Raw genomic sequence first — 13,401 nt, forward strand, 5'->3', positions numbered from 1 at the left:
ATTGGGGCACCTGGGTGGCTCAGTCGTTAAGCGTCTGCCTTCGGCTCAGGTCATGATCCCAGGGCCCTGGGATCGAGCCCCGCATCAGGCTCCCTGTTCCGTGGGAAGCCTGCTTCTCCCTCTCCCACTCCCCCTGCTTGTGTTCCCTCTCTTGCTGTGTCTCCCTCTATCAAATAAATAAATAAAATCTTTAAAAAAAAAAAAAAAGATCCAGCCCGTATCAGTTAGCTGTTGCTGTGTATAACCAACCATTCCCAAACATAATGGCTTCAAACAACAAGCATTTATTATTTCTCATGATTCTGTGGGTTAACTGGGCAGCTCTTCCGGTCTGGACTAGTTCAGCTGGAGCTGGGGCTGGATGTTCTAAGAGAGCTTCACTGGCATGACAAGCTGAGTGGTCTAAGGAAACCTCAGCTGAAATTGCTGCTCTCTGCTCCATCTGGTCTCTCAGTTTCCAGCAGCCTTCTTCACATACGGCAGAGGGTTCCTAAGTTCAGCAAGAGAGGGCTAACCCACCTCAGGTCTCTGCTTTCCTCACTTTTGCTAGTGTACCACTGAGAGAGAAAGGCACCTGGCCAAACCCAGATGGAAAGGCTGAAAAATTGACTCTGTCTCTTGATGGGAGGATTGGCAGTGGCAATGCAAAGAGGCGTGCAGACAGCAACTGAAGGAATTTGCAGTCATTACTGCACTCTACCAGGAAGCTTTAGGACAAAGACTAAATCAAGGGTGCGGCCATCACACCCGTTTTGAGACTTCTGAAAGGATTAAGGTGGGGCCTGTAGATCCAGTCAGCTAAACAAAACGTTTCCTGGAATGATTAACTGTAAAACCACAGAAGCCCCATAATGCCTGTTCTTAAGTATCTGATTATTAGGTCTAGAGAAAAAATCCCTGAAAGAATTGTGGGCATTGCTTTTGACCCATGAAGTTGTTTAAAATCCAGAATCTAGGGGCACCTGGGTGGCTCAGATGGTTAAGTGTCTGCCTTCGGCTCAGGTCACGATCCCAAAGTCCTGGGATCAAGCCCCACATCAGGCTCCTGGCTTAGCGGGGAGCCCGCTTCTCCCTTCCCCTCTGCCTCTCCCCCTGCTCATGCTCTCTCTCTATCTCTATCTCTGTGTCTCAAATGAATAAATAAGGGGCGCCTGGGTGGCTCAGTCGTTAAGCGGCTGCCTTCGGCTCAGGTCATGATCCCAGGGCCCTGGGATCGAGCCCTGCATCGGGCTCCCTGCTCCACGGGAAGCCTGCTTCTCCCTCTCCCACTCCCACTGCTTGTGTTCCCTCTCTCATGTCTCTCTCTGTCAAATAAATAAATAAAATCTTTAAAAAAAAAAAAGACAAATGAATAAATAAAATCTTTAAAAAAATAAAATAAAATAAAATCCAAAATCTATAAAGAACTTATCAAACTCAACACCCAAGGAACAAATAATCCAATCAAGAAATAGGCAGAAGACATGAACAGATATTTCTGCAAAGAAGACATCCAAATGGTCAACAGACACATGAAAAAGTGTTCAATATCAATCAGCATCAGGGAAATACAAATCGAAACCACAATGAGATACCACCTCACACCAATCAGAATGGCTAAAATTAACAAGTCAGGAAATGACAGATGTTGGCAAGGATGTGGAGAAAGGGGAACCCTCCTACACTGTTGATGAGAATGCAAACTGGTGCAGCCACTCTGGAAAACAGTATGGAGGTTCCTCAAAAGTTGAAAATAGAGCTACCCTACAACCCAGCAATTGCACTCCTGGGTATTTACCCCAAAAATACAAATGTAGTGATCCAAAGGGGTACATGCACTCCAATGTTTATAGCAGCAATGTCCACAATAGCCAACTATGGAAAGAGCCTAGATGTCCATCGACAAATGAATGGATAAAGAAGATGTGGTATATATATGATAAGGAAAACCTGTGTCCTAACATGGCCGACTGAGCCAGCGAGAGAGTCCCAGTCCTTGCCCCGGGGCTCTTCCAGGTTTTTCTTCCTGCTCTGCTTCGCACACACGCCAAAAGTGCCAAGTACGCGGAAGTAGAAGTGTATAAATTGCCCCCTTTGTTTGTGCTCGGGGCTCAGATCTTTGGAGACCACACTCCTCCGAGCCCACCGGCGTTAAATAAACCTATCCTCCAAGATCTCCAAGTGCCGCTTGGTTCTTCCCTTGGGCGATCCAGTCCAGGTTCCGTAACATATATACAATGGAATATTATGCAGCCATCAAAAAATGAAATCTTACCATTTGCAATGACATGGATGGAACTAGAGGGTATTATGCTAAGCGAAATAAGTCAATCAGAGAAAGACAATTATCATATGATCTCACTGATATGTGGAATTTGAGAAACAAGGCAGAGGATCATAGGGGAAGAGAGAAAAAAATGAAGCAAGAAGAAACCAGAGAGGGAGACAAACCATTAGAGACTCTTAATCTCAGGAAACAAACTGAGGGTTGCCGGAGTGGAGGGGGAGTGGGAGGGATGGGGTGGCTGGGTGACGGACATTGGGGAGGCTATGTGCTATGGTGGGCGCTGTGAATTGTGTAAGACTGATAAATCACAGACCTGTACCTCTGAAACAAATAACACATTATATGTTAATAATAAAAAAAATTTTTTTAATCAAATCAAATCAAATACAGGGGCACCTGGGCGGCTCAGCTGGTTAAGCGTCTGCCTTCAGCTCAGGTCATGATCCCAGGGTCCTGGGATCGAGTCCCGCGTCGGGCTCCCTGCTCAGTGGGGAGCCTGCTTCTCCCTCTCCCTCTGCAGCTTCCCCTGCTGTGCTCTCTCTCTCTGTCAAATAAGTAAATAAAATCTTTTAAAAAAAATAAAATACATAGGAAATATTCAGTTTTGAGAGAGCTATGTTGGCAAACTGCCCCCCACCTGGACTGAAAGGGTCTGGAGATGTTAAAAGGTCCTCTCTGCCCCCAACTTTCTACAGGTAGGAAGGAGGCTAAGAAAGCTCCGCCGAGGGGTAATGATTCCCATTGCCTCTTCCACTGAGACCAGGGAGGGAGGTGGGAATGGAAGGACCTTGTGAATATTGAGGGAGATCTAACAGGAAGGATGCTCAGGTAGTTAAAGACTCTACTGAGAAGGACATGTTGCCAAATGCAGTTGGTCCCTTTCCTGCACTCCTTCTCTTTGCCTTTTTACTTTTAACGTGGTTGACCGTTCCATCTTTCTAAGAGTCCATTCCCCTTTTGGCTTCTACCCCACCACATCCTTCAAGTTTCCCTCCTATCCCTGCCAGCCACTTTCTAGTTTCCTTTGCTGGCTCTTTTTCTGCTCAAACTCAAAATGTTGGCCTGCCCCAAGGTCATTCCTGAGATTCCTTTCTCCAACTATGCACTACCCCTAGGAAATCTCAGATCATGGCATTAAAGACCATCTCCATGCCAATGACTATCAAATCGAGATCTCTGCCATGTCGCTAAACTCCTGACTTGCTGCAAGACTGCAATCCAATTCTAACACTCACCACCCAGCATTAGCACAGACTCCAGAGATTTAAAGGCACTGTCCTCGGGGCGCCTGGGTGGCTCAGTTGGTTAAGCGACTGCCTTCGGCTCAGGTCATGATCCTGGAGTCCCTGGATCGAGTCCCGCATCGGGCTCCCTGCTCGGCGGGGAGTCTGCTTCTCCCTCTGACCCTCCCCCCTCTCATGCTCTCTCTGTATCTCATTCTCTCTCTCAAATAAATAAATAAAATCTTTAAAAAAAAAATAAAGGCACTGTCCTCAAAACTACCTTCACCTCACACGCCAAGTTCAAGGATATCCAGACTACCCACACTTCTGACCAACGAGTTACAAATTCCAGGCTTACAATGCACCGCCCCCCTTCCCCCACCTCGCTCAGAGTTGATAATTTGCTAGAATGACTCACAAAATTCAGGAAACTCTACACTTATTACTACAGTTTTGTTATAAAGGATACAAATCAGGATCAGCTGAATGAAAAGACCCCTGGGGCCAGGCCTGGAAAGGTCTTAAATACAGAGCTTCTGCGTCCTCTCCCCCACAGGATCAGGACACTACCCTCTCCGCACATTAATATGTTCACCAACCAGGAAGCCAACTCAATGAGCCTCGGGTTGGCAGAATTTTCATTGAGGTCTAATTACATGGGTATGAGTGATTGATTCATTGATCATGTGGCTGAACTCACGATTCAGCCTCCCCTGCCTGGAGCTCAGGCTGACATCACCTGGCCCAAAGCTCCAACCCTCTGATCACATGGTTGGTCTTTCTAGCCAGCCCCCATCTGAGTCCTCTCTCACTTAACTCAGGAATGGTTCCTATCACTTGAGAAATTCCAAGGATTTAGGGATGACCTCCCAGGAACCAGGGCCAGAGACCAGCCCAACGCTTTATTATGTAACATTTGCATATCCAGTCGTCTACCTGACACAGCTCATTGTCCACCTGACATCTGAGAGTCTAAAAGGCATCTCGAGCTTCACATACAGAAACCTCCTGAATGTTCCCCAAACTGGATCATACCCCAGTCTTCCTGGATTCAGTAAAGGACACGATCTCCCCACGAGTTTCACCAGGCAAAAATCTGGGGATCATCCTTTTTTCCTACCTCTGCCTACCCCCATGTCTGTCCGACCCAGCATCGAGTCCCAATCCACAGGACGCATCTCTTCGCATCTCTTCACTGTCACAGGTGCCGCTCTTACCACAGTCACCAGTATTTGTTTACTGTCCTGTTTACAGAAGTTTCCTCGCTGGCCTCTTTGCTTCTGCTCCTACTCTACAAGCCATTCTTCACGTCACGGAGTGAATCAGACGACGAGACTTCCCTGCTTAAAAACCATCCAGTATCTCTCACTGACTCGGAATAAAGTAAGACTTCTTACTATGGCCTACGAGATCTGGTCTCCGGCTGTTTCTCAGACTTCAACTTCTTTTTTTTATTTTTAATCTTTTTAAAAAAGTTTTATTTATTTATTTTGGAGAGAGAGAGCGTGAACTCGAGCGTACACGTGTGCGAGCAGGGGGAGGGGCAGAGTGAGAGAAGCAGACTCCCCACCGAGCATGGAACCTGATGTGGGGCTCGATCCCAGGACTCTGAGATCATGACCTGAGCCGAAATCAAGAGTCGGATGCTTAACTGACTGAGCCACCCAGGTGCCCCTCAGACCTCAACTTCTATTTCCCTGCCACCCTCACTCCACTCCAGCCCCACAGGCCTTATCTGATTTTTTTCAAGCACATTGAGTTTCTTTCCCTATGAAGCCTTTTTTTTTTTTTTTTGAAGATTTTATTTATTTATTTGTCAGAGAGACAGAGCACAAGCAGGGAGAGTGGCAGGCAGAGGGAGAAGCAGACTCCCCACTAAGCAGGGAGCCCAATGTGGGACTCGATTCCAGGACCCTGGGATCATGACCTGAGCCGAAGGCAGCTGCTTAACCAACTGTGCCACCCAGGAGTCCCTCCCTATGAAGACTTTATACCAGCTGTTTCCTGGCCTAGAATATTCTTCCAGGTCACTTGGTCGTCCCTTCTCATTCAGGCCTCAATTTAATGTCACCTCCCAGGATGTGGGAGTAGTTTTCCAGACTAATGTGTTCCCCTAATCATACCCTATTTATATTTGGACAGCACTTACCACTACCTGATTTTTACTTGTTAATCACTTTCTTGGTTTATCGCTTCCTCATCTCCTGCAGATTGTAAGCATCAGGAGAGTAGAGATTGCATTTATTTTGTTCAATGTTATATTCTCAGTACTGATGTGGGAAACAGAGGCAAAAGAAAAATTAGGGGCTCAAGGGTGGCTCAGTCAGTTAAGCATCTGTCTTCCACTCAGGTCATGGTCCCAGGGTCCTGAATCAAGCCCTGCATCGGGCTCCCTGCTCTGCGGGGAGCCTGCTTCTCCTTCTCCCTCTACCTGCTGCTCCCCCTGCTTGTCCCTCTCTCTCTCTCTCTGTCAAATAAATAAATAAAATCTTTAAAAGAAAAATTAGGAGTGCCTGGGTGGCTCAGTCATTAAGTGGCCGCCTTCGGCTCAGGTCATGATCCCAGTGTCCTGGGATCGAGCCCCACATCGGGCTCCTTGCTCAGCCAGGAGCCTGCTTCTTCTATGACTCCCCCTGCTTGTGCTTGCTGTCTCTCTCTCTCTCACTCTCTCTGTGTCAAATAAATAAAGAAAATCTTTAAAAAAAAAAAAAGAAAAATTAAATTTCCTGGGGCACCAGGGTGGCTCAGTCTGTTAAGTGCCGACTCTTGGTTTTGGCTCAGGTCATGATCTCAGGGTCCTGGAATCGAGCCCCAAGTCAGGCTTCCACATTCAGCAGGGAGTCTGCTTGAGGATTTCTCTTCCTCTACCTCTGTCCCTCCCCACCCCCCGTCTCTCTAAAGTAAATAAACAAATCTTAAAAAAAAATTAAATTTCCTTCGTACTTACAGCCCATTGACAAGTCCTTGAAACAGGTAGAGTGACCTTCCTCTGGGAGCTCAGCGCCTCAATGTTGACACTTTGCTAAAAGCAAAAGGCAATCTTAGCCCAACCCACCCAGGATCCTGTGAGTCTACTTTAACAAATAAAAATTCCTTTGGAAATTTCCTTTATCTCTACCCCACAAGATACATGTTAGCAATCATCCTCCAAGCATATGGCCCACTGATATACATCTGAGGGGTCTCATGACTCAGGGTTTACTAAACAGTAATAAATGACCATTTCACAGGGCGCCTGGGTAGTTCAGTTGGTTAAGCTCAGGTCATGATCCTGGAGTCCTGGGATCGAGCCCAGCATCGGGCTCCCTTCTCAGTGGGGAGTCTGTTTCTCCCTCTCCCTCTGCCCCTCTCATGCTCTCACTTTCTCAAATAAATAAATCTTTTTAAAAATTTGTATAATAAATAAATAAATGACCCTTTACCAACAATAGCTAGCCCCCTCAGGGTCCTATAAACCTTGCTTCCAAAATTCCTTAGAGACTTACACTATCCTTAACCCCCTCCCAACTTGAAAGTGTGTATCTGGTCACTCCTTGTAACCCCAGCACAGCTCTTTCTGCCCATGGGTCCTGTCCCCATGCTTTAATAAAACCACCTTTTTGCACTGAAGACATCCCAAGAATTCTTTCTTGGCCTTCGGCTCTGAACCTCAACATTTTTTACCTCAGTACCAATACAAAGCCTGGAACATAGTAGGCATTCGGTGAATGAATGAAAGTAGATGAGTTATTCTCATCCAACTTTAGGCTGAATTAGTTTGCCCCGTAGAAGGGTCTTTTTGTTCTGGAACAGCATGGTTACAAATATTAATCAGCTAAGGCCATTATAATAAGAAAATACCATAAACTGGGTGTCGTAAAGAAAGTTCTTTTCTGGGCGCCTGGGTGGCTCAGTTGGCTAAGCGACTGCCTTCAGCTCAGGTCATGATCCTGGAGTCCCGGGATCGAGTCCCGCATCGGGCTCCCTGCTCGGCAGGGAGTCTGTTTCTCCCTCTGACCCTCCCCCCTCTCATGTGCTCTCTGTCTCTCTCATTCTCTCTGTCTCAAATAAATAAATAAAATCTTTAAAAAAAAAAAAAGAAAAGAAAGTTCTTTTCTGGGGCACCTGAGTGACTCAGTAGGTTAAGCATCTGACTCTTGGTTTCAGCTCAGGTCATGATCTCAGGGTCCTGGGATCCAGCCCCACGTAGGGCTCTATGCTCAGCGTGGAGTCTGCTCTTGTCTTATTAGGGCACTAATCCCCTCATGAGGGACCCCGTCTCATGATGTCATCTAAACCTAGTTACCTCCCAAAAGCCCCATCTCCAAACACCATCCCATTGGAGGTTAGGGCTTCAACATACAAATTTAGAGAGGAAACGGTTCAGTCCATAGTTTTGTGTTCTTCTGTCATCTTGTTTTTCTGTAAGACCTATGTATCTCACAGATATCTTGGTGTCTTATGATCCCCCCCAAAAAAGTATGTTCTAAGTAACTGAGGAAGGACCTGGATGTCTTGGACTTCTTTGATATTTACTTGGGTTTTCTTTCCTCTGCTGTATCGTATCCTTTGTCATTATTACAATAGCTTATACAAATACACTTTGCTGAGCCTCTGAGTCCTTCGGATCATCTGACCCTGTGTAATTGCTGCAGCCCCTTCCTGCTGAGCCACCTGTTTGGCTTCTACCACTTCTGTGAACGCCTTCCAGAAGGTCAGATGCATTTAAGGGGAGAGAGGGCCCAAGATGAGGCAGCGTGATTGTTTAGGCAGCGCTGCCGCGAGGCCCCCACACCACTGGAAGGAAAAGGCCAGGAATGGCTCCAGCAGCTGGAGGCCTCTGTGAGGCCAGAACACCCTTTCACCTCCACATCCGTGTCCAAACTGAGCTCCCACCCCCAGAAGCCTCGGCTGCCTCAACAGTGCCCGCGTGTCAGTGTGTCGCCCGTGGTGCGGAGATCTCAAGCAGAAAACAGCCCGTGGGCACCAGATGGTACCTGCTCAACTGACCACCTCCCCAGGGAAGGAGACTGTGGGTTCTAGGACCCCCATCTGCAACTAGTGCTCATCCAAGGTCCTTTGATGGCCTGTTCGGAGCCCCCAGAGAGGCCAGATGGAAAACTGAGCCCCTGAGAGGGAAGGATGCAGCTGGTTCTCAGGGATTCGAGGGCGTGATGCTCTCTGCTTATGGCTTAACCAGTCCACTTCTTTTCACAGCAGCCTCCCCACGAAACAGGAAGAAAATTCGAGACAAGATTTCCAAATCATGATTTCGCAAATTTTGCAAATCGTGGTATTCCTTATCTGTGAGTGGTTCTGGTGAAGAATTTAAAAGAAAGAGAAAGTAGGTAAAGCTATTGTTTAGGATGAGGATTTAAATTTCTGATTATCTACAGGTCTCGCCTAACAACATGCATAACTGAGACTTGGCTGAAATAAACATCCCTGATGATAGTGCAAACAGTGGGAATAGATCTGACAACTCTTATTGCCTAGCTTACATCAACTTACTGACCAATCCAATTTTTTATTAAAAAGGAAGAAGTAGGGGCGCCTGGGTGGCTCAGTCATTGGGTGTCTGCCTTCAGCTCAGGTCATGATCCCGGAGTCCTGGGATCGAGCCCCGCATTGGGCTCCCTGCTCGGCGGGAAGCCTGCTTCTCCCTCTCTCACTCCCCCTGCTTGTGTTCCTTCTCTCACTGTGTCTCTCTCTATCAAATAAATAAAATCTTAAAAAAAAAAAAGGGGGGGGCGCCTGGGTGGCTCAGTTGGTTAAGCGACTGCCTTCGGCTCAGGTCATGATCCTGGAGTCCCGGGATCGAGTCCCGCATCGGGCTCCCTGCTCGGCAGGGAGTCTGCTTCTCCCTCTGACCCTCCCCCCTCTCATGTGCTCTCTCTCTCTCTCTCATTCTCTCTGTCTCAAATAAATAAATAAAATCTTTAAAAAAAAAAAAAAAAGGAAGAAGTAGGGGCGCCTGCGTGGCTCAGTCGTTAAGCGTCTGCCTTCCGCTCAGGTCATGATCCCAGGGTCCTGGGATTGAGCCCCGCATCGGGCTCCCTGCTCTGCGGGAAGCCTGCTTCTCCCTCTCCCACTCCCCCTGCTTGTGTTCCCTCTCTCGCTGTGTCTCTCTCTGTCAAATAAATAAAATCTTTGGGGGGGGGAGGAAGAAGTAAAGGGAAAAATAGCATTTGTTTTTCTATCAAATTCTATTTGTTTCATTTCTTCTTCCACTCTCCTAATTTCTCCGTTTTTTATATAAACTGCTCATGACTTCCACTGAAGACTAAATCTTGGCCCCTCTTTTAGAATCTTTAACACCTTTAACCCCCCACCTATGCCTGTTGTGTTCTATCTGCTGTTTCTAGACTGTTGTTCAAAGTCTGAGGAAGAGAGGTGCCTGGGTGGCTCAGTCATAAGCCTCTGACTCTAGATCTCAGCTCAGGTCTTGATCTCAGGGTCCTGAGTTCAAGCCCCACATTGGGCTCCATGTTGAGCATTGAACCTACTTTAAAAAAAAAAAAAGTCTGAGGAAGAAAATCTAATCCTGAGAAATGAAAAGTGAAGTATATTATTAAATAACAAAAATTCTCTCTAGAAGAGCCAGCTGAGGGCAGCAGGTTTCCCATAAAATCTGATTTTATTTTCATGCTTCTTAGATATGGTTTTTTGTGGTTAGCCCAGATGTCCCTGTACAGAACGAAAAGAGCTTGGCAAACAATCTGAACTCTTCTAGGAGTAAAGCTACACACAGTCTAGGGATAAAAGCAAAACTGAAGTAGACCCATTGTAACAAAGCCTAAAAGCAAGCCTCAACAAGACAGGGTTATCTATTAGTAATTTAACTGCCTGCCAGAATAAAACATAACATTTTTATGGAAAGATACAATAATCCAGAACCTCTACAACATATTATTGCAATGTCCAACATACAACAAAAAATTACTGGACATGAAAAGAAGGAAAAATGTAACCAATAATCTGCAAATAAAGCAGTCAATAAAGCAACTTCTTTTTTTTATTTGTAGCTACTTCAGACAATTTCTAACTCCATGATACCTACAGCCTCTTTCTATACTTTGAATTACCTCCTTAACAACTTTATTTCTGGTTAACAGGGTTTTTTATTATTATTGAAGTATATTTGAAATATAACATTATATTAGTTTCAGGTGTACAATATAATGATTAGATATTTATATATATTGTGAAATGATCACCACAGTAAGTCTAGTTAACATCTGTCACCACACATAGCTACAAAATTTTCTCGATCTATTCATCCACTGATGGACATTTATGTTGTTTCCACATTTGGCTATTGTAAATAATGCTGCAATCACACACATACACACACACACCCCTTATTCAGCCATGAAAAAGAAGGAAATCTTGCCATTTGCAACAACATGACTGGACCTTGAGGGTATTATGCTAAGTGAAATAAGTCAGACAGAGAAAGACAAACACCATATGACCTCACTTACATGTGGAATCTAAAAAAAATCCCAAACACACACATACACACACACACACACACACACAAAAGAAACTCATAAGTAAAGAGACAGATTGGTGATTGCCAGAAGCAGGGCATGGGTGAAATGGGTCAAGGTGATCAAAAGGTACAAACCTCCAGTTATAAAACTAATAAGTCATGGGGATGTCATGTACAGCATGTGACTATAGTTAATAGTACTGTTTTGCATATTTGAATGTTTCTAAGAGAGTACATCTTAAAGTTCTCATTATAAGAAATACTTAATGAATTTCTAAGTGATAAGAAGTAATGACAAGATGCTTAACATCATTAGCCATCTAGGAAACGTAAATCAAAATCACAGTGAGATACCACCTCACACCCACTAGGATGGCTATTAGCAAAAAGACAGCCAATAATTACAAGTATTGGTGAGTATGTGGGAAAAGAAAAAGGGGGAATCCTCATACATTGCTGGTGGGAAGGCAAAATGTGCTGTTGCTTTGGAAAACAGTCTGGCAGCTTCTTAAAAGTTAAACATAGAATTACCATATAACCCAACAATTCCATTCATAGGTGTATACCTAGAGAAACAAAAATATATGTCCACACAAAAACTTGTACAGGAATGTTTCTGGCAGCATTATTTATAATAGCCAAAGAGCCAAAAAGTGGAATCAACCCAAACATCATTCAACTTAGCATAGACAAAATGGTATATCCATACAGCAGAATATTATCTGGTAATAAAAAGAAATGAAGTACTCAAGAGGTATACAGATATCAAATCATTATGTTGTACACCTGAAACTAACATAATGTTATATGTCAATTACATCTCAAAAAAAAAAAAAAGAAGAAAAGGAAGTACAGGCATACCTCAGAGATACTGTGTTTTTGGCTCCAGACCACCATGATAAAGTGAATATTGTGATAAAATGAGTCAAATTAATTTTGGGGTCTCCCAGTGCACATAAAATTATGTTTACAGTTTTCTGTAGTCTAATAAGTATGCAATAGCATTGTCTAAAAAATGTACATACCTTAATTTTAAAATACTCTAATGCTAAGAAATGCTAACCATCATCTGAGCTTTCAGCAAGTTGTAATCTTTTGCTGGTGGAGGGTCTTGCTTTGATGTTGACAGCTGCTGACTGATGAAGATTGGGGTGGCTGTGGCAATTTCTTAAAATACGAAACAATGAAGTTTGTGCTGCATCAGTTGACTCTTCCTGTCACAAATGATTTCTCCGTAGCGTGCGATGCTGTTTGAGAGCACTACCCACAACAGAACTTCTTTCAAAATTGGAATCAAGCCTTTCAAACCCTGCTTTATCAACTAAGTTTATGCAATATTCCAAATCCTTTGTTGTCATTTTGACCATCTTCACAGCATCTTCGCCAGGAGTAGATTCCATCTCAAGGAACCACTTTCTTTACTCATCCTTAAGAAGCAGCTCCTCACCTGTTCAAGTTATCGTGAGATGGAAGCAATTCAGTCCCATCTTTGGGCTCCACTTCTAATTCTCATTCTCTTGCTATTCCCACCACATCTGCAGTGACTTCCTCCACGGAAGTCTTGAGCCCCTCAGAGTCATCCATGAGGGTTGGAATCAACTTCCTCCAGTATCATGTTGATATTTTGACCTCTTCCCATGAATCACAAATGTGAGGATTCCTTTCCAGAAGGTTTGCAATTTACTTTGCCCAGATTCATCAGAGGAATTGCTGTCTATGACAGCAAAAGCCTTACAAAATGTATTTTCTTAAATAATAAGGCTTGAGAGTTAAAATGACTCCTTCATCCATGGGCTGCAGAATGGATGTTGTGTTAACAAGCATGAAAACCACATTAATCTCATTGTACATCTCTACCAGAGCTCTTGGGTGACCAGAAGCCTTGTCAATGAGCGGTAATATCTTGAAAGGAATTCTTTTTTCTGAGTAGGTCTCAATAGCAGGCTTAAAATATTCGGTAAACCATATTGTAAACAGATATGCTGTCATTCAAGCTTCATTCCATTTACACAGCACAGGCTGAGTAGACTTAACATATTTCTTAAGGGCGATAGGATTTTCAGAATGATAAATGAGCATTGGCTTCAACTCAAAGTCACCAGCTACATTAGCCCCTAACAAGACCGTGAACCTGTCCTTTGAAGCTTTGAAGCCAGGCGGGGAATTCTCTCTAGCTCTGAAAGTCCTAGATGGCATCTTCCCAAATAAGGCTGTTTAAAAAATAGTAACAATAAGGCTGTTTTGCCTACATTGAAAATCTGTGGTAGAGTGTAGCCACCTTCATGAGTTATCCTAGCTAGACCTTCTGGAGAACTCGCTGCAGCTTCCATATCAGCACTCGCCGCCACCTTGCACTTTTATATTATGGAGACGGCATCTTTCCCATGAGCCAGCCTCTGCTAGCCTCATATTTGTCTTCTGCAGCTCCCTCACCTCTC

Source organism: Mirounga angustirostris, unplaced genomic scaffold, assembly GCF_029215605.1.
Source record: "Mirounga angustirostris isolate CCGP_5_RB_7025 unplaced genomic scaffold, mMirAng1.0.hap1 SCAF_17, whole genome shotgun sequence".
Taxonomy (NCBI): Eukaryota; Metazoa; Chordata; class Mammalia; order Carnivora; family Phocidae; genus Mirounga; species Mirounga angustirostris.